This window comes from Cajanus cajan, chromosome 2, assembly GCF_000230855.2.
Source record: "Cajanus cajan strain Asha chromosome 2, NIPB_CcT2T_4, whole genome shotgun sequence".
Taxonomy (NCBI): Eukaryota; Viridiplantae; Streptophyta; class Magnoliopsida; order Fabales; family Fabaceae; genus Cajanus; species Cajanus cajan.
The window spans coordinates 22,728,175-22,748,137 of record NC_138518.1 but is presented as its reverse complement, the minus strand read 5'-3'; the positions used below and the strand labels follow the sequence as shown (position 1 = coordinate 22,748,137).

Here is a 19,963-nt window from a genome sequence, read left to right as displayed (position 1 = left end):
AGCAGCCACTATCAAGATACCACAGCAAATTTTTGGCCCTCAAGCATTCCTACAAAATAAATTCAGAGGAAAAATTTAGGTACCCATGTGGAGGGTCCTTTTTGGTTAGTTCTCAGCCCTTGACTCTTCTCAACCCAAATCATTTTTCCACTTGGAACTCCAAATTTTCTTGAGTAACAGTTCCTAATAGTATGACCCATTTTACAACAATAAAAACAAGTTGCTTGTTTAGAAAAGTTACTTTTGAGTTTTCTAAAATTTTGACTTTTCACAAAAGCTACTTTCCTAGACTCAAATGGTATGCTTGTGCTTGGATTAAAGCCAAGTCCACTCCTATCAAAAGTGTTTCTTTGTTTTCCCAAAAGAATGTTCAAATTTGCATTTCCCTTTGTGAACCTTGCAAGTGTGAATTTTAAATCAGCATTTTCCTTTTCAAAAACTTTGCAATGTTCACAAACATCTTTTAAGGAATGAGCTTCACTAAAGTTAAACATAGTTTGAAGATCATCATGCTCATGCTTCAAATCTTCAAATTTTTGTTCAGCTTTAATTAAAGCATTTTCATACCATTTCAGCTTGTTTTTCAATTTTAAATTTGAGGCACCTAATTTGACAGCCTCTTCATGAATTTGAATGAAAGCTTCTTGAAGTTGGTCATAATCAGGATTTGATTCAAGGTCTGAGTCACTTACTATTGTGTCTTGTGCAGTTCCAGCCATCAAACACAGATTGTTTTCCTCACTTTCAGATTCTCCACTTGTTGTGCTTGAGTCATTGTCTTCCCAAGCAATATAGGCTCTTTTTCCTTTTGCATTTTTCTTAAACTTCTTCTCCTCTTGTTGCTTCTTTAAGATATTTGGACAGTCAGCTTTCATGTGTCCAGGCTTTCCGCATTCAAAGCAATTGAAGGAGGAGGAGGATGCTTCCTCTTTCTTGTTTGGCTTTTTGTTGAACTTATAGGGAGAGTTTCTTTTTCTTCTTATAAACTTTCTGAATTTCTTCACTAGCAGGTTGAAATTTTCGGTTTCGGAGTCATCGGAGCTTGTTTCTTCATATACCTCTTTTCCTTTGGCAGTTTTTAAGGCCTTCAATGACACTCCTTTACCTTTCTTGTCTTGTTGCTCATGTTCATCAAATATGTGCAGCTTTTGTTCATGCTCCCTTAATTTTCCAAAGAGAGTAGCTAATGTTAAGGAGGTCAAGTCCTTTGATTCTTCAATGGCTGTCACCTTTGCTTGCCATGTTCTATCCAAGCATTGCAGCACTTTTAGATTCAGCTCTTCCTTTTCAAATTTCCTGCCAAGATCAACAAGGTGATTTATCAAATGTGTAAATCTTTTTTGAAAATCAGAGATGGATTCACCATTTTGCATTCTAAACAATTCATATTCTCTAATGAGAGTATGTTTTCTTGATCTTTTGACATCACTTGTTCCTTCATGAGTGACTTGCAAGGTGTCCCACATTTCTTTAGCTGATGAGCATTGTGAAATCCTGAAAAATTCATCAATAGACAATGCAGATGTGATTATATTTTTTGCTCTCTTATCATGTTGGGCTCTTCTCCTTTCCTCATCACTCCACTCACTCCAATGTTTCTCCTTAAGCTCACCATCATCATTCTTTTTCATTGGAACATAGGGTCCATTTTCTATAGCATCCCATACAGCAATATCAATAGCTTCAATGAAAATTCTCATCCTAATTTTCCAATAGACATAATTTTCACCATTGAAAACAGGAGGTCTATGTATAGAGACACCCTCACCATAGGGTAGGTTGTTGTTGGCCATTTTTAAGTCTTGAACAACTCTCAAGAACCTTGCTCTAGATACCAATTGTTAGAAAAGAATGGCCAAATCCAAGAGGGGGGGTGAATTGGATTCAATGACCCTTTAAAAATTTATCAGAGTTTTTGGATCTTCACTTTCAATTACAAACTTTTCTATGACAGAATTCTCACTTGAAGCACTTCTCAAGACTTGTTATGATAATATGAATGCAATATGCTAACTTGATTACAACATCATGAGGTTCATCAACAATGTTCAATTTACAGATTTAAAACATCAAGAATTACATTCACTTGTTAATCAAATTTTATCTTCCTTAAAACTCAATCAAGAAATTACAAAACAAGAGATAAGGTTGAAGAAGATTGCACAAGTCTTTTATACTGGTTCAGCCACTCCACATGTGACCTACATCCAGTCCTTAATCACCACCTGATTAAGATTTTTCCACTATCTTTAAGCAAGAAGGTTTACAAGCAAACACACATGCATATACTTCACTACTAAAAGATAATCACTTTCTTGACCCCAAGAAAGTACCCCTTGTAGATCCCACTACAAGAACCTTAATCACTTGAGAAACCCTTCTCAAGATTTTCCACAAAGATTCACAAAGAAACAAAAATGAAACGAATTCACCTGGAATTCTTGAACAATTCTTTGTCCTTCTCTTTCAAGAGTATGATGATGATGATGATTTTCACAAGTTCTTTTTCAAATGTTTTTCTTCTTGGAATTTCACAAAGAAACCTTTCCAAGATGTCACACAGACTCTCTAAAGTGCTTTTAGAAGTTGATTATCAGTTCTCACTCAATTATTTTTTGTTTCAAAATAGTTCAAGTCTATTTATAAAAGTTCAAACCCAGATAATCGATTATTTTAAAGAATAATCGATTATTTTGTTCTTCAGATTTCTGGAAATCAACCAAGAACAATTTAATCGATTATTTAGCTGGATAATCGATTATTCCAGAGAGTTGTTTCTGAAATAATCGATTATTTTGGCAAATAATCGATTATTACAGCAAGGCATTCCACTTAGCCCATTTGCTGAAATAATCGATTATATTTAACAATAATCGATTATTTTGAGTCAGTTCTTAAAACTTCATTTTAAGTCTCAAAATAATTTTCCAATGTTCTCAACTCATCATCATCTACTCCCTACTTGATTTTAGACAAGATTTGCTTAATGCACAAAGCACACACACAAGCACAAATATAACAATTCTTTTAACACTTTATTTCCTAAACACTATTACATAGCTATACTTCAAAGCATTTTTCTTGAACTTCCTTGACTTTGTTTTTGTGTTCAATGTTGTTGTTGCACACTTGTTGTTTCCGGCTGTTGTGATCATCAAAACTCTTTTTCAGCTCTCCTAAGCTCAACAAATGCAAGCAAGGATGCCATCAATGGACTCCTCTGATGACAATTGAATTATCATTTTTGGTACTGAATTGTTGTGGAGGCCATCTTTTCTATCAAGTGCCTAGCTTCAGTTGGGGTCATGTCGCCAAATGCTCCACCAATTGTAGCATCTATCATACTCCTTTCAATGTTATTTAGCCCCTCATAGAAATATTGTAGCAATAACTACTCAAAAATCTAGTGATGAGGACAACTTGCACACAATTTCTTGAATCTTTCCTAGTACTCATACAAGCTCTCTCCACCAAGTTGCTTGATCCTTGATATATCTTTTCTGATTACAGTGGTCCTAGAGGCAGGGAAGAATTTTTCTAGGAACATTCTTTTTAGATCATCCCAGCTTATAATGGACCTAGGAGCCAAATAATAAAGCCAATCTTTAGCAACTCCCTCCAAAGAATGTGGAAATGCCTTTAAGTAAATATGGTCCTCTTGAACATCAGGAGGCTTCATGGTAAAACAAACAATATGGAACTTCTTCAGATGTTTATGTGGACCCTCACCTGCATGACCATGAAACTTGGGCAACAAATGGATTAGTCCTATTTTAAGCACAAAAGGAACATCATCCTCAAGGTATTGAATGCACAGACTCTCATATGTAAAATCAGGTGCAACCATCTCCCTAATTGTCCTCTCACGAGGTCCATTATAAGGTTGTTCACCCACGCTTTCTATTTAAACTGAATCAACTTCTAATGCAACACTCACATTATGATTATCACTATCTAAAGATGGAATTATATGATCTCTAACTAGTCTATGGAATGTCTTATCAATCTCAGGGTCAAATGGATGCAAAAAGCCTAGATTGCTCCTAGTCATGCACTACATGCAACACATGTAACAGGATACTTGAACAGTAGGGGTAAAATGGGAATTTCCATGACAACTTAGAAACCATCTAAACTAATGCACCAATATCATCCTAAAATCATTAAAAACTACCACAAAAAATTTCAAAGCAAAATTCTATCGCACTGTGTGGCTGACTCATTTTCTTACTACTTGCTAGCTTGGCAAGTCGATCGGCCTTAGCATTAAGTTCCCTAGGTGTGTGATGTACATGGACCTCCTCAAACTCGTACTTGATTTTCTGGAACGCGTGGAAATATTGGAGCAATGTAGCTTCCTTGACCTGGAATGCTCCAGTAATCTATTTAGTTACCACTCGAGAATCACTCCAATAATTTATTTTTGTTACGCCTAGTTCCCGTGCTAATCATAATCCGACTAGTAGTGCCTCGTACTTAGCTTTATTATTAGAGGCTTTGAAACCGAAACATATCAATTGTTCTACCAATATCTGATCCAAGCCTTCCAGTATGATCTCTACTCCACTACCCTGTTGATTAGATGAGTGGTCTACATGTAGTGTCTAGGCTATTGTATTAGGGATGTTGTCAGGGTGGAATTCGTTTAGAAAATCGGCCAAGAGTGACTAAGGAAAATATTAAGGCACAAGGCTCACTCAATATTATAAATTCCAAAGTATTTACAAGGTGGATAGTCTAGGGTATTTATAGAAGGGATGATGTATCTAGGGTTTCATTTGAGAGTACATAGCCAAGTAATGCAAGCCAAATGCACTTCAAATGAAACTTAAATTAACCCTAGATGCTACTTGGTGCCCAAGGATGGAATCTTTGAGTTTGGTTAAGCTACAACTAGGTGCATGATAAGACCATGCAACCTAGGTGCCCTCCACTTGGGCCTAAGCCTTGCCAAGTCCAAAAATAAATCCAATGCTCACCAAAAACACATCTAGGCCTAGTTTCCAACCCTAATAAATTACCCTAGTTACAAAATAAAATCTTATAATCTAAGGCACCCCATAATACACAGGTAAAATGGGAAATACAAGTAAAAATAAACCTTATCTCTAAGGTACCCCAAAAATACAAGGGTAAAATAGGAAATTAAAGACAAGGGAAAAATATGAATAAATCCTATACTAATAAAAACATAGGATCTAAGGCCCAAAAGTAGGCCCAAAATACAAGGGAAAAAATGGAAAATAACTTCAAGCAAAATAATCCCTATACTAATAAGGTTTTAGGAGAGGAATTAGTACTTTATGATTATGAGGAGAGTGTCTCTTGGTGTGTGAGCTCCCTCCTCCTCTTCTACCCTCCTAGCCATGGACCTAGTGATGGGGCCCACATGTACCTTCAAGGATGGTCCTCCATCATTTCTTTGATGAAACCTACTTCAAGCAACTTGGCAGTTTCTTCCTTTTCTTCTTGGGCTCGTTCTCCTCCCATTTTTCTCTTATTTTGTGCTATGGGTTTGACACCTCGGCATGTCGATAGCCGGTGATCGTGGAAGTTTGGGTCGATGCCTGGCATGTCTATCATGGTCCATGAGAATAGATCAACATTATGAAGGATCACCTTCTTGATGTTTTCCCTCTAAGCAGCTGTTAGTTGAGAGCCTAAGTATGTGACCTATTCTTCGTATTTTTCAAGCTGGAAAGGAATAGTTCTTTCGATCGGTTCGACTCTTTGGTCGTCCTCCGCTCGGGGATCTAGTTCTAGATCCTGGTTTCCTTTCCTACTTCCAATGGTGCTGGTGGTGTTCACACTGTGTGAATACTTGGGCAGTGGTTGCACCTTCAGGCTAGCGAAGTAGCATTTGCGAGCTATTTTCTGGTTGGCATGTAAAGTGATAGCTGTCCTTGTTTCAAAAGGGAACTTCATGGCTAGATGTGGAGTTGACACAATGGCTCGTAATTTTTTCAATGAAGATCATTCGAGTAGGATATTGTAAAAGGTGTTAGCTGTTAGAAAAGAATGGCTCAATCCAATAGGGGGTGAATTGGATTCTATGACACTAATTTTTTTTTCAAAGTTCTAAGGATCTTTATTTCAACTTAAACTTTTCTAATATGAATTCTCAAAGAAGTTCCTTGAAAGACTTGCTAATAGGAATGAGTCCTATATGCTTTCTTGATTAATCTTGATAAAGCTCAATGTTAAGAACACTTAATATGCAACACTTTGATTCAGTTTAAAGCAATGTTGTGCATACAAACATATTAATCAAGATTATTCACTTTAGCACTCAACCAAGATTTTGCTCAAAGTAAAAGATAACAGTGAGAGAGAAGAATGAACAAGTCTTTTATCCTGGTTCAGCCACTCCACATGTGACCTACATCCAGTCCTCAATCATAACCTGATCAAGATTTGTTCCACTATCTCAATGAAGAAGTTTTACAAGCATACAACACATGCATATACTCCTACATTCAAGATAACCACTTTCTTGTCCCCAAGAAAGCACTTCTTGTAGAAACCCACTACAAGAATTCCTTACCACTTGAGACACCTACTCAAGATTTCCCTTACACTTTTCACAAAGAATTAAAGGAACGAATTCACCTAGAAGTTGAAAAATTAGACTGTGAATTCCAACAGCAAATCTTAATCTTCCTCTCCCAAGAATGTAATGATGATGATGATCTCTTTCAAAGCATTCCAAAATGTTTTACTTCTTGGTTTCACAAAGAAAAGACTCCAAGAAGGTCACAAAGAATTCACAATATGGTTTTTATCTTTTTGATTCTCAATTCATTCTCTGTTTTGAAGTTTCAAAGTGTGAAAGCTATTTATAAAAATTTCAGAACCAGATAATCGATTATTTTAAAGGATAATCGATTACTTTGTTCTTCATGATTTCTGGAAACCACTCAATAATAGAATAATTGATTATTTTGCAGGATAATCGATTATTCCAGAGAGTGCTTCCTGGAATAATCGATTATTTCACAAATAATCGATTATTATAGCAAGGCTCTTCTCACTTGTTGCTGGAATAATCGATTACATTTAATGATAATCGATTATTTTGAGTTAGTTCTCAAAAACTCAATTTTATACTTCAAAAAATCTTTCCAAGTATTTTAAATCATCATCATACTCACTCTCAGTCAATTTAGATTAAAATTAACTCATGCACAAAGCAAACACATGCAAAATAAGCTAATCAAACCAATACAACTCATAGGAACTTATAAACTATTCCTATTACACATCATAATAGTCATATCTTCTTCTTGACTTGTTTTTGACTTGTTGATGTCCTTGGTCAGCTTTGATTCTCAGAATCCACCCTTTGTTATCATCAAAACTTTTATACTCCAAATCTGAGTTGATTCACGACTCCATGAATCTCAACATTAGCATGTACCACCACATATCGCACATTAATCCGTTGTCCTTGTCGTTCTGACCCAAAATAGGTGTATAGATCGATAGTCCCCTTGATGTCCACTCTTTACCCTGAGAATCCGACTAGGGGTTCATGTTACGGTGTCAGTTCCTACTTTGGGATGCTGAGCTATTCGAATATTTTCCAGTATAGTACATCTACTGAGCTTCCCTGGTCAATGAGAGTTTTTCTCACGATGCCATTATTAACTTCGACATGATTACCATGGGATGATCCTGCACCGGGTTGATTCCTTGGAAGTCCATGTTGGTGAATGTGATGGGCGGCATGGGGACTAGTCCCGTCTTTGTTACCACGTTTACAGATCGAATGGATTTCAAATGCCTTTTCTAGGCCAAGTAGGTCCCCCCTCCTCTGGTGAATCCACCAACAATAGTGTTAATTACCCTTCTTGGGGGAGGTTTATCCCAGTGATCGTCATACCTTTCTCGGGACTTGCTACGTTCTCTATATTAGTAGGTGGGGGGTCTTCTATCTTGTTTTTCTCGTTCTTGGATCCTTCGGTCTACTTGATAGTCCTATTTATCCCCGTTAGAAACTTATACAAAGCTTCGAATGTGACCTATCTTCACAAGATCTTCGATACGATCCTTAAGGGTGGTGCACTCTTTAGTGGTATGCCCCTTATTTCGGTGGAACTAGCAAGTTTTGGTTTTATCCGCCCGTGGTAGAGTTATTTTCCATCGGGGGACTGTTAGAATCTTAATGGCCAAAGCCTGTTCCAACACTTTTGCTCGACTGTCATTAAGAGGCATGTACTATACGTACCTGGGTCCCCTAATGGCTCTCTCTTGATCGGCAATATCCCAAGGGCAGGGTTTAGAGGGATGATCATTTTCCATCTCTCTCTTGCCAAGGGTGAGTTCGAGTCGACTCTGGTTCCAGAATTCTGCTAGCTCCTCCATCTACATGTACTTAGTGGATCCTTGTCGGAGGTCATCCAAGTCTCGAGGTGGTTTCTTGCATAAACTGTTCATGAAAGGACCGGGCCATAATGTTGTGGTGAGGTGATTCATAGCTACGGCCGAATCCAAGTCCCGGATAGCTAAGGTCATTTTCCTGAACCGTTCTATGAATTTCCTCAAAGGTTATTTCTTCTCTTGACGAATGTTGACCAAGGCTATCGATGTGAGTTGATGGGGTCGACTTATGACAAACTGAATGTTGAATCGGGTTGATAGAGTCGCGAAGGAGTCTTTGGAGCATGGAGCAAGTTTGGTGAACCAGCTTAAAGCAGGCCCCCTCAGCGATGGGGAACACTTTGCACATGATAGCATCTTCGTCGATGTATAAACTGACTTGAGTGATGAAAGCATCGAGATGTTCCTCCGAGTCGGGGGTTCCATCATATCGGTTCAGTCTTTCAATTGTTAGGTAAGCGAGCAATAACTATTTCAGGGGTGAACAATGTTCTTCCTTGTCGCCTTTGTTGGTCAAATGTAGTCGTGGTGGCTACAACAGGTTGACCATGGGCTTTGGGTTCCTTATGAAGTTAGATGAAAAACACATAGAAGGGAGGGTTGAATATGTGTGTGTGTGAACAAAGGAATTTTAGAAACTTTTTTGCAATAAGGCTCTCTTCCGTCCAGTAAAAATAATATTAGTGAATGCTAAACAGGAACTACCTAGGATTAGTTTAACAAAATACTTTTGTGTCTAGGTTCTTATCGTCTGCTTAAAGGAAAATACTTCTTAAATAAAAACTGTTCTTTAGGATATCAAGTTGAACAAGTATGGTTTTCGTCTGAAGATAGTTTTAATAAACGATAAGTATTAGACAAAGTTTTCAGTGTATTAGATTGACCAAATAAAGTGCTTCTGAAAACATTAAAGTATAGTGCAAGTATTTTATACGGTTCACTCAAATTGAGCTACGTCCAGTCTCCTTCAAATGAAGGGTTTCACTAGATAATCAATGAAGTGCAAGTATTATTTTTTCAGCCTTTTCAGGCTCACAGTGAGTATTATAGACCACCTAGGTCACGGCCACTCCTGGTCTCAAGTATTCTCAACCAATTATGGCTGGTTAGCTTCACTTGTAGACGCTAGTATTCTTTACTCAGCCACTTCTGGCTCCCAGTGAGTATTATCGAGCAACTCCTGGCCCGTTGACTTCACTCATCAACGCTAGTATTCTTTACTCAACCACTTCTGGATCCCAATGAGTATTCTCGACCAACTCCTGACCCGTTGACTTCACTCATCAATGCTAGTATTATTTACTCAGCCACTTCTGGCTCTTAGTGAGTATTCTCGATAAACTTCTGGCTTGTTGACTTCACTCATCAATGCTAGTATTCTTTAATCAGCCAATTCTAGCTCCCAGTGAGTATTCTTTGACAAGCCTCTCCAAGCTTTACAAGTATTTTTTTTCCTTAGCCACTTCAGGCTTTACAAATGTCAACTGGACAAGTTTGGTTTGAGTGTATGGGTTACTCTCATAGAGAGGATACAAAGGAATATACACTCACTAAGGTATGCAACCTTAGTATTTACAATGATTGAGTGTTTGGACTACTCTCAAAGAGAGGATACATAAATTGGTACACTCACTAAGGTTTTGTTCCTAAGATGCACATGTTTGGAACTCCTTAGTTTACAGAGATGAATACACTATGGTACATTTGACTCTATACACTCTAACTCTGGTTTTGTTGCTTCATAGGTTGGATATCACTCTGGTTTGACTTTAATCAGTCTAAGCTAAACAACCAACCTTTTTCAGTTTGAGGTAGTGATATATATAGTCCTTGTAGAATTTGCCCGTTGCAAGTGTCCGTTGAAGCAAATAATCATTCATGAATAGTTTTGATGGCATCCCTCCTTGCATAAATTGAGTTAGGAGCATCAAAGAGGGAACGAAATCCTTGGATCATGGAACTCAAGGTTTCTAGCCTTAGTGATGGAGATGGCCAAATGGTGTTTATGAAGGCTAGGTGTTTGATGAAATGCTAAGGTGATACTCTAAGGTTTTGGCTCACTTCATTGATGGATGAAGGCCACTCCTAAAGGTGAGAACATTCACGGTGAAGATGATAAGGATAGGTGGCCGAAATGACCAAGGGGAATAAGGAAAGAATATTAAGGCTCAAAGGCTCTCTTAATATCATAAATTCCAAAGTATTTACAAGGAGGCTAGCCTACGGTATTTATAGAAGGGAGGATGCATTTAGGGTTACATTTGAGAGTGCATGGCAAAGTAATGCAATCCAAATGCACTTCAAATGAAACTTAAATTAACCCTAGATGCTACTTGGTGGCCAAGGATGGAATCTTTGGGTTTGGTTAAGCTACATCTAGGTGCATGATAAGACCATGCAACCTAGGTGCCCTCCACTTGGGCCTAAGCCTTGTTGGTCCCTACGGTTAGAATCTAGAAGGGGGGGTTGAATAGATTCTATGTTATTTTTCCTCCCTCTTGTTTGCTTTCTAAATCTTTACCAAACAAATCTTGATTTAAATCAAACCTTTAAACATAAAAAGTAATTCAGAGTTATATATGCACAGCTTATCCAACAAGATTTGAATAACACAATTAATACAAGATATGTAAAGATTGATTTTATCAATTACCAAGAATCTTTAAAGTTCAGTTTCTGCAGATAATATTTTTCTTCATACAACATTAATCAAGAAACTTATACAGAATGTAAAGAGTGTAAGGGTTAAGAAAATCATGCACCAAGATATATACTGGTTCAGCCATCCAAAGGCCTACATCCAGTTTCAGATTTAGATACACCTCTAAATCCAGTCAAATCCACTATTGATATTCTTTACATGCACCCTGCACAAGCAATATCCAATCAATGAATTTAACAAGCAAATCTTGACACCCACAAGATTAACAAACCATTTCTTGACTCCACAAGAAACATATAACCCAAGAATATTGATCCCACAATATCCTACTTGAGAAAAACCTATCTCAAGATTTCTCTTTACACAACTCTTCCAGAGATTCTCTAATCTCAAGAGTTAAAACCATTCAAACAATAACAAAAGATCAGAAACGAGTACACCTGTTCGTGTAGATATGATCTTCAACAACGTAAACCAGTTTAGAATGAATTTTCTATATGAACTTCATCTTCTTGAATTGATCTTGCACACTTCTTTTTCCAAAAGTTGATTTTCAGCAGATACGTTCTTTCTTTCTTTTTCAGAAAATCTTTTTCTCTTTTGCAGTAATGTGTATTCTAAAAAAGTCTCTCTTTTTCGTGTAAGTATCTCTCTTTTTTTCGTGTGTAAAAAATTCTTCTTTTTTTTTTTATTAAAAGCTTCAGTTTTAATCTTATTTAAAGACAATTTTCATGTGCAAGGAAACAGTTATTTCAGTTATATTCATAACGGAGATAATCTATTACCTGTGATGGTAATCTATTACCACGAGTTAGAATAACTGAACTAATTATTTCAGCTCCTGTTTTAATCTATTACCTAACATGGTAACCGATTAACACGATGCCAAAATAACACAAAACTCACATTTGGAACAGAGGTAATCGATTACTTTAAAGAGGTAATCGATTAATACGATCCTTTTTCCTCTTGAAATCATCAGAATCAGTTTGGTAATCTATTACCACACATGGTAATCGATTATTCCAGTATCAATCAGTTTTTCAACATGAGTCAGGTAATCTATTACCAGTTCAGGTAATCTATTCCTTAACTCAGAAAATTTCTGATGTTTTCAAGTTTTCATTTAAAGTCTCAAACACTCAGTAAATTAATACTTCATGTTCTCAACAATGAATGAAATAAGAAAAATGAGTATTATGATATTTTCACCTTCATGTTAATTACTAATTTTTAACACATAACAAACAAACACATACAAGCCTAATCTTTTAAACAATCAATACATTATCCTTTTGACATAGGCTTAAAATAAAAAGCAACATGAGCAAAACATCAAAACTAAAACTTCTAGGGAACATCTTCCAGATGTAGATTCTTCAATCTTCAACAATCTCCCCCTTTTTGGTTTTGATGAGCCAAACTCTTCATGTTGACTTTCACGATCATCATGTTGTTTTGTTTCACTTGTTTGTTTGAAATTTGAACTTGAATTTGAACCTGCATATGTCTAGAACAAAAACTTCCATACAAAGCATTATGCAGTTCTATTTCCATTTCTTTCTTATACAATACATAAACAACCATATAAACATTTAATCAGTTTCTCATGAATTTCTCCCCCTGTTTGGCTTAACCAAACCAAAAAAAACAGAGTAAACAGAGAAATAACATGATACTTATGCAACAAAAACAACAAGCACTTAATAAGACTTTCATCATATAAGCATTAAAAATGTTCAGAAGCATACAAATACTACAACTATTACAAACTTTAAGTCTGAAATATAAATCAAAGTATTTATGCAGAACAAATTAAAATGCAGTGCCTAAAATGTAATGCATAACTAAAGTTCGTCAGGGTAGGGTATGTTCATCGCATCCAGTCGTTCAGATATAGATTCAAAACAAGCCTTCAGCTCTTGATAATCTCTTCTCTGAGTTTCTCTGATGTCATCTAGCTTTGCCAGAACAGATAGCTCAAAAGTAGAAAGAGGCTTGGGCTCTTCAGCTGCTTCCTCTTCTTCAGTTTGAACTTCAGGTTGAGACGGCTCTGTAGTCTCAGCAGTAGGAACATCTTCCTTTGCTATCCAACCAGCATCTGTTTTCACTAGCTTCATCATTTTCAGAGCTCTATCCTTGATATCATGAACATCTCTGGTGACCTCTCTTGCTTCACCAGTTAAGGGAACTTTATAGAACACCAATACCTTGCTTATGAACACAGCATATGGACACTTGCAGTCCATTAACCTCCTTGTCTTTAGCATTATGTCTTCTACCACATATACCCAATCAACTTGAATGTTGTTCTTAAAAGCTGCGAGCAGTGCCATATCTTCTTCACTGATTTGTGCGTGATTGCTCCCCCTTGCTGCCAGAATCCAAACAATTACATAATGTAGGAGTCTATCTTCCACTCGTAGACCTCCAGCATTATATGTAATTTTCCTCTTTTCTTTTCTTTTGTATTCTTTATCAGCCTCCCAGGCTGAAACATCCCTCAGCATACTCATAAAACACAGGGGTTCGCGTCAGGTAATCGATTAACCCAGTTTGTAATCGATTATCTCGCAACTGAAACAGGGTAATTATGCAAGTGAGTGAGTGGTAATCGATTAACCCGCGTGGTAATCGATTATCACAGTGGGCATGCATCAGAAATTGCATCAAAGTAGCAGAGGTAGTCGATTACTGAAATTGGTAATCGATTACTGCTGTTGATTTTTCAGCAATTTCTTCATTTCTTCCAATGGTAATCGATTAACCCGATAGGTAATCGATTATCACAGAGAAATGTGTGCAGATACAGGGCATACTGTGTTTTGTGTGATTTCCTATTATGAATGCACATACATCAAGTTTAAACCTATAAGTGCTTAGCAATTTCATGCATATTCACACAATCATACTTTAATTATGAGATTTAGGATAGATTGGACTCACTAATGATACCAAGATTGGTTCTTAGCTTGAAAAATCTTTCCTTTGGTAGAGGCTTTGTAAAGATATCAGCAAGTTGATCTTCTGACATTATGAATTTGATGTCACAGTCTCCTTTCTCTACATGATCTCTAATAAAGTGATGTCTAACTTCAATGTGCTTAGTTCTTGAGTGTAGAATAGGATTCCTTGAAATGTTAATTGCACTTGTGTTGTCACACTTCAGTGGTATGTGATCAATCTTCAAACCAAAGTCTTGAAGTTGATGTTTAAACCAAATTGACTGAGCACAGCAGCTTCCAGCAGCTATATACTCAGCTTCAGCAGTTGAGAGTGCTACACAAGCTTGTTTCTTGCTCTGCCACGATATGAGACATTCTCCAAACGTGTGGCACGTTCCACTTGTACTTTTCCTATCCAATTTACAACCAGCAAAATCGGAGTCAGAGTAACCAGTTAAAGATGGAGAAGTACCTTTAGGATACCACAATCCAACATTGATTGTGCCTTTCAAATACTTCAGTATTTTCTTTACAGCCTTCAGATGTGATTCCTTTGGTTTTGATTGGAATCTAGCACATACACATACACTGTACATGATGTCAGGTCTGCTAGCTGTTAGATACAGAAGAGATCCAATGATCCCTCTATACATTGATTCTTCAACATCTTTTCCTGCAATATCACTATCTAGATAACAATTAGTAGACATAGGAGTATTTGATATCTTACAATTCTCCATATCAAATTTCTTTAACAGTTCTTTGCTATATTTAGTTTGATGTAGAAAAATTCCATTTTCCATTTGTTTGACTTGTAGTCCTAGGAAGAAGCTTAATTCTCCCATCATAGACATATCAAACTCCTTCTGCATATTGGAAACAAATTCTCCACAAAGAGATTGGTTAGTTGATCCAAATATTATATCATCAACATAAATCTGAATCAGCAGAATATCTTTTGATTTTCTCTTTATGAAAAGAGTTTTATCAACATTACCTCTTTGAAAGTCATGAGTTAGTAGAAACTTACTCAGCCTTTCATACCATTTCCTTGGAGCTTGTTTCAGTCCATACAAAGCTTTCTTGAGCTTGTAAACATGCTTAGGTAATTTGCAGTCAACAAAACCAGGTGGTTGAGCTACATAAACTTCTTCATCAATTAAACCATTTAAAAATGCACTTTTCACATCCATTTGATATAGTTTGAAATCAAACACACAAGCAAATGCAAGTAAAAGCCTAACAGCTTCTAATCTAGCAACTGGAGCATATGTTTCACCAAAGTCTATACCTTCTTGTTGATTGTATCCTTTGGCTACTAATCTAGCTTTATTTTTAACTATAACACCTTCTTCATTTAGTTTGTTTCTGAAAACCCATTTTGTACCAATGACATTCATATTCTTATTGAAAGGAACTAAAATCCAAACATCATTTCTTTTGAATTGATTCAGTTCATCATGCATGGCCATTATCCAGAATTCATCTTTTAATGCATGTTCCACACATAATGGTTCAATTTGAGAAACAAATGCCATATCATCACTTAGAAGATTAAAAGAGTGTCTAGTAGAAACTCCCTTATTTATATCTCCAAGAATGTTATCCAGAGATAAATCTTTGGGTTTCCTCCATTCTTTGGGTAGTGATGTGTCTTCAGATGGTGTTTTCTGCTGTTGTTCCAGTTTTTCTTCTTCTTGTGTTATACTGTCACCTATCTCATCTTCATCATTAAGAGATTTTCCTTTTTCAAGGATGTTAGTTTCATCAAAAGTAACATGTATAGATTCTTCAACAGATAAGGTACTTTTGTTAAAGACTCTATATGCTTTGCTAATTGCAGAATATCCAATAAAAACTCCTTCATCAGCCTTAGCATCAAATTTTCCAAGAGTGTCTTTTCCATTATTCAGAACAAAACACTTACAGCCAAACACTTTAAAATGTGAAATGTCAGGCTTTCTTCCTTTGTAAAGCTCATATGGTGTTTTCTTTAAAATAGGTCTAATCAAGATTCTATTTAGAACATAGCATGCAGTGCTTACTGCATCAGCCCAAAAGTATTTTGGTAAACCATTTTCATTTAACATGGCTCTTGCTAGCTCTATTAGAGATCTATTTTTCCTCTCTACAACTCCATTTTGTTGAGGAGTTCTAGGGACAGAAAAATTGTGATTAATACCATTTTCTTCACAAAAAGTTTGAAAAGATTCATTTTGAAATTCACCACCATGATCACTTCGCAAAGATTTAATTTTCAAGTCCTTTTCATTCTGAATTCTTTTTGAAATGATTCTAAAGGCTTTAAAAGCATTGTCTTTATGGGATATAAATGCAACCCATGTGAATCTGGAGTAGTCATCAATGAGAACTAAAGCATAAGTGTTTCCACCTAGACTTTTGGTTCTTGATGGTCCAAAGAGATCCATGTGCAAAAGTTCCAGCGGTCTAGAGGTTGACATAACTTTCTTTGATTTAAAAGAAGCTCTAGTCTGCTTTCCCTTTTGACATGCATCACAAAGTCCTTGTTTAGAGAACTTGATCTTTGGAAGACCACTAACAAGATCTTTAGATGCAAGTCTATTTAACTGATCTGCATTTATATGTGCAATGCGTCTATGCCATAACCATGTTACATTATCATGTGATGTGAGACAAGAATTGGATGATGAATGCTCTAAGTCTAAGATGTATATGTTATTGACTCTTTTTCCTATAAGCAGGACTTCATTTGATTCCTTATCACAAACCATACAGCATTGATTATTAAAAGAGATATTGTAATTTTTGTCACAAAGCTGGCTAATACTAAGCAGGTTATATTTGAGACCTTCTACATACAGGACATTTTCAATGAGAGTATTGGAATTGTTACCAACACTGCCTGAGCCTAGTATTCTGCCTTGTTGTTATCTCCATATGTTACAGATCCTCCTTCTTTTTCCTGTAATGAGATAAATTTGCTTTTATCTCCTGTCATGTGTCTTGAGCAGCCGCTGTCTAAGTACCACATTGATTGCTTTGCTCTCAAGCACACCTGCAACACAAGTTATTCAATTTGATTTTGGTACCCAATGGATCTTGGGTCCTGGAGAATCAGTGAGTACATAATCTAATTTCTTAATCCATTTATATTTTCCACTAGGAATGCCAAATTTCCTTATCATGCATCTGTAGTAGTTATGACCAGATTTCATACAATAGTTACATGAGTGGGAATTAATGGATTTCATAACATTAACATTCTGTTTTTCTTTATCCTTTGCTTTTAATGCAGCATACAATGTTTCACAGTTCTCACATGGTGACTTTAGTTTAGAGATATCTGAAAGTAGTTTCCTGTTATCATTCTCTAAATCAGAAATTTTATCTCTCATGTGTGTCATTTTCTTTTTGTAAACATTATTTGATTTTTCTAATTTCTTTGCTTCAGCATACAGTTCAGCAAATGCATTTTGCAATTCATCATACGAGTCAATAGATGAGTCAGAATCATATACCTCATAATCTGAATTATGTTTGGTCATGAGACAGAGATTTGCTTCCTGATCCTCATCACTATCACTTAAAGTTGTTGAGGCATTCTCTTCCCATGCTATGTATGCTTTCTTTTTCTTTGATCTGAACTTTTGTTTCGTCTCCTCATTCTTTTTCAGGCTTGGACAGTCAGCTCTCATGTGTCCAGCTTTTCCACATTCAAAACATTTGAACTTTGGAGATGAGTTTTCATTCTTCTTGAAGGATTTCTTCTGACTGGAGAATCTCTTATTTTTGTTCTTCCTTCTCATGAATTTTCTAAAATTCTTCACCATCAGATTTAATTCTTCTTGTTCAGAACTTTCATTGCTGCTATCCTCTTCATCACTTGAGGATTCTTTTACCTTTAAGGCCAGACCTTTTGCCTTTTTATCTTTTTGTTCTTCATCAGCAATCCTTGACAGATCCATCTCATATTCTCTTAGCTTTCCAAATAGCTCAGCACTTGTCATCTGAGCTAAGTTCTTTGACTCTGTAATTGCTGTGACAGTTGGTTGCCATCTTCTGTTTAGTGACTTCAGGATTTTGACATTTACTTCTTCTTCCACGAAGTCTTTCCCCAATCCTTTTAGGTGATTTATTATGTGAATGAACCTCTTTTGCATATCCATGACAGTTTCACCTTGATTCATTCTGAAGGTTTCATATTCCTGAATGAGTGTGTTCTTTCTAGCTCTTCTCACTTCTGGAGTTCCTTCATGTGTTACTTGGATTAAATCCCAAGCTTCCTTTGCTGTAGAACAAGCTGAAATTCTAAAAAATTCATCAGAATTTAGTGCAGAATGTATGATATTTAAAGCTTTTGCATCATTCTCTGCTCTTCTAATTTCACTTTGATCCCAGCTATCATATGGTTTCTCAATTTCTTTTCCTCCCTCTATCTTAGTGGGTATTTTGTAATCTGTGATTACAGCCTGCCAAATATTTCTATGAACAGATTCCATGAAAATTTTCATTGTAACTTTCCAAAAGGGATAGTTATCTCCACAAAACAATGGGGGTCTGTTTATAGAAGCACCTTCAGCAAACGGTAATTGATTACCAGCCATCTAACCTTTCTAAAGATCTAGTCTTGAATGTTTTACAAGATACAGCTCTGGTACCAATTGTTGGTCCCTACGGTTAGAATCTAGAAGGGGGGGTTGAATAGATTCTATGTTATTTTTCCTCCCTCTTGTTTGCTTTCTAAATCTTTACCAAACAAATCTTGATTTAAATCAAACCTTTAAACATAAAAAGTAATTCAGAGTTATATATGCACAGCTTATCCAACAAGATTTGAATAACACAATTAATACAAGATATGTAAAGATTGATTTTATCAATTACCAAGAATCTTTAAAGTTCAGTTTCTGCAGATAATATTTTTCTTCATACAACATTAATCAAGAAACTTATACAGAATGTAAAGAGTGTAAGGGTTAAGAAAATCATGCACCAAGATATATACTGGTTCAGCCATCCAAAGGCCTACATCCAGTTTCAGATTTAGATACACCTCTAAATCCAGTCAAATCCACTATTGATATTCTTTACATGCACCCTGCACAAGCAATATCCAATCAATGAATTTAACAAGCAAATCTTGACACCCACAAGATTAACAAACCATTTCTTGACTCCACAAGAAACATATAACCCAAGAATATTGATCCCACAATATCCTACTTGAGAAAAACCTATCTCAAGATTTCTCTTTACACAACTCTTCCAGAGATTCTCTAATCTCAAGAGTTAAAACCATTCAAACAATAACAAAAGATCAGAAACGAGTACACCTGTTCGTGTAGATATGATCTTCAACAACGTAAACCAGTTTAGAATGAATTTTCTATATGAACTTCATCTTCTTGAATTGATCTTGCACACTTCTTTTTCCAAAAGTTGATTTTCAGCAGATACGTTCTTTCTTTCTTTTTCAGAAAATCTTTTTCTCTTTTGCAGTAATGTGTATTCTAAAAAAGTCTCTCTTTTTCGTGTAAGTATCTCTCTTTTTTTCGTGTGTAAAAAATTCTTCTTTTTTTTTTATTAAAAGCTTCAGTTTTAATCTTATTTAAAGACAATTTTCATGTGCAAGGAAACAGTTATTTCAGTTATATTCATAACGGAGATAATCTATTACCTGTGATGGTAATCTATTACCACGAGTTAGAATAACTGAACTAATTATTTCAGCTCCTGTTTTAATCTATTACCTAACATGGTAACCGATTAACACGATGCCAAAATAACACAAAACTCACATTTGGAACAGAGGTAATCGATTACTTTAAAGAGGTAATCGATTAATACGATCCTTTTTCCTCTTGAAATCATCAGAATCAGTTTGGTAATCTATTACCACACATGGTAATCGATTATTCCAGTATCAATCAGTTTTTCAACATGAGTCAGGTAATCTATTACCAGTTCAGGTAATCTATTCCTTAACTCAGAAAAT

The 19,963-nt window shown here is 36.0% G+C and overlaps 1 non-coding gene across 1 annotated transcript; it reads left to right on the top strand.

Annotated features, from left to right (window-relative positions):
- Positions 1–3,400: 3,400 nt before the first annotated feature.
- LOC114915029 (small nucleolar RNA R71) lies at positions 3,401–3,506 on the top strand. The gene has a single exon (XR_003802869.2). It is a non-coding gene; the product is annotated as a small nucleolar RNA R71 (small nucleolar RNA).
- Positions 3,507–19,963: the final 16,457 nt, after the last annotated feature.